This window comes from Silene latifolia, chromosome 8 (assembly GCF_048544455.1).
Source record: "Silene latifolia isolate original U9 population chromosome 8, ASM4854445v1, whole genome shotgun sequence".
NCBI lineage: Eukaryota > Viridiplantae > Streptophyta > Magnoliopsida > Caryophyllales > Caryophyllaceae > Silene > Silene latifolia.
This window is the reverse complement of record NC_133533.1, coordinates 89,192,228-89,194,323: the sequence shown is the minus strand read 5'-3', so window position 1 is coordinate 89,194,323 and position 2,096 is coordinate 89,192,228. Positions and strand designations below refer to the sequence as shown.

The 2,096-nt window shown below is 42.8% G+C and overlaps 1 non-coding gene across 1 annotated transcript; it reads right to left on the bottom strand.

Annotated features, from left to right (window-relative positions):
- Nucleotides 1-349: 349 nt before the first annotated feature.
- LOC141597610 (small nucleolar RNA R71) lies at nt 350-456 on the bottom strand. Its single transcript, XR_012522837.1, has one exon. It is a non-coding gene; the product is annotated as a small nucleolar RNA R71 (small nucleolar RNA).
- Nucleotides 457-2,096: the final 1,640 nt, after the last annotated feature.

The following is a 2,096-nucleotide window of genomic DNA, read 5'->3' as shown; positions in this document are numbered from 1 at the left end:
CGTACCCACCGAGGAGAACCTACCCAATGGTACTCCTACACCGCAACATCTCACCGGAAATTTCATTGCCAAATCCGCCTTTATCCAATTAGTTGAAAGAAGCCAATTTGGGGGGATGCCTAGTGAAGACCCTCACTCTCATATGGAGGCTTTTTGTGACTATTGTGATGCGATCTCACAAACCGGTGTAACTCAAGACCAAATTAGATGGGTCTTATTTCCATTTTCTCTAATTGGCACCGCCAAACAATGGTTGAAGGGCCTTGATAAGGCTACTCTCGGAATAGATTCTTGGAAGAAGTTGGCTCTAGCTTTCTACAAAACATTCTACCCACCGGAAAAGACCAACATGCTAAGAGCTCAAATTACGGGTTTTAAGCAAAGGGATGAAGAGTCTTTGTATGAAGCTTGGGAGCGGTTCAAGGGAATTTGTCGCTCATGTCCTCACCATGGACTTAGCGAATGGTTTTTGGTGCAACAATTTTGGAATGGCCTTTATGAAGATTTAAGAAATATCCTTAATATGGGATCGAATGGGATGTTCACCGAGGTTGATGACAACCAAACTTGGAGCAAAATTGAAGAGATGGCAATCCACAATTCACAATATAGTAGGCCTCGCAAGGCTACTAGAGGAGGAAAGCACGAAGTGGACGCCGTTACCCAATTAGGTGCCCAACTAAGCTCCCATATCGATACAATCAACTTGAAGTTTGAACAAGCTATGGCTAGACTTGAGGAAAACTCAAAATCATCGAAGCACCATGTCAATGCCATGACGGCATCCTCATCAATCCCAAGTGGGATATGTGAGAATTGTGGAACTTTGGGTCATGATCCAAGTGAGTGTAGGGGAACAACCGAACAAGTCAATGCTTTCCAAGCATATAAAAGTGGTACCCCTTATTCCAATTTTTACAATGAGAATACCAAATTCCATCCAAATCTCTCATACAAAAGCCAAAATGTTCAAAACCCTCAAACAACATACACTTCACCACCCATGAGAAACCAAAATCAAAGACCCTTTTACAATCAAAACCAAGGTTACCAAAATCAAAATCCATACAACCACCAAAATGACCAAGGTTTTGATGGCCAAAAAGCGGTCCTCCAAATGCAAAAGAATCAACAAGAATTTTTCACCCAAATGCAAAAAGATAGCCAAGCAAAAGAAACCACCATCAACAACATTCTAGCTCACACCAAGATGTTGGAAACACAATTGACTCAACTAGCATCTTCAAGCTCACAAAGACAAAAGGGGCAATTACCACCTCAAAGTAATCCCCCTAGACATGAAACGGTTAATGCCATTCACTTGAGAAGTGGTACAAGGTATGAAGCACCGAAGAAGCAAGTTGAGGATGAAGTTGTGGAAGCTAGTGAAAAGGAAGAAATTGTGCAAAACTCCAAGGGAGGAGAATCATTAAAAGAAGAAAGTTCAAAGAAAAATGAAGACAAGGCCAAGGAGAAGGAGCCCATTGTGATTAGACTTCCTTTTCCAAGTCGTCAAGCCAAGCCCAAATTTGATGATCAACTTGGAAAATTCATGGAAATTGTGAAGAATTTGGAAGTCTCAATTCCTTTCACGGAATTAATCAATCACGTTCCGGCCTATGCAAAGTACATGAAAGATATCCTCACAAAGAAGAAGTCGATCCGGAAACTTGAGACTATCGCCTTCACCAAGGTGAGTAGTGCAATACATCAAGGGAGTTCACCTCCAAAGTTAAAGGATACGGGAAGCTTCTCAATACCGTGTACCATTGGCGACACAACGATCAACAAAGCCTTATGTGATCTAGGGGCTAGTGTGAGTGTCGTGCCGTACTCGGTAAGTAAAAGGTTGGGGATGGGAGAGCTTAAATGCACCAACATCACACTCCAAATGGCCGATAGATCGACGAAGACACCGTTAGGGATATGGGAAGATGTCCCCGTGCGAATTGGAAAGTTTTTCATCCCGGTGGACTTTGTCATTGTTGATATGGAGGAAGATTCCAACATTCCAATCATCCTAGGAAGACCTTTCCTACACACCGCCGGTGCGGTGATTGATGTGAAACATGGAGAGCTCACTCTAGGAGTGGGAG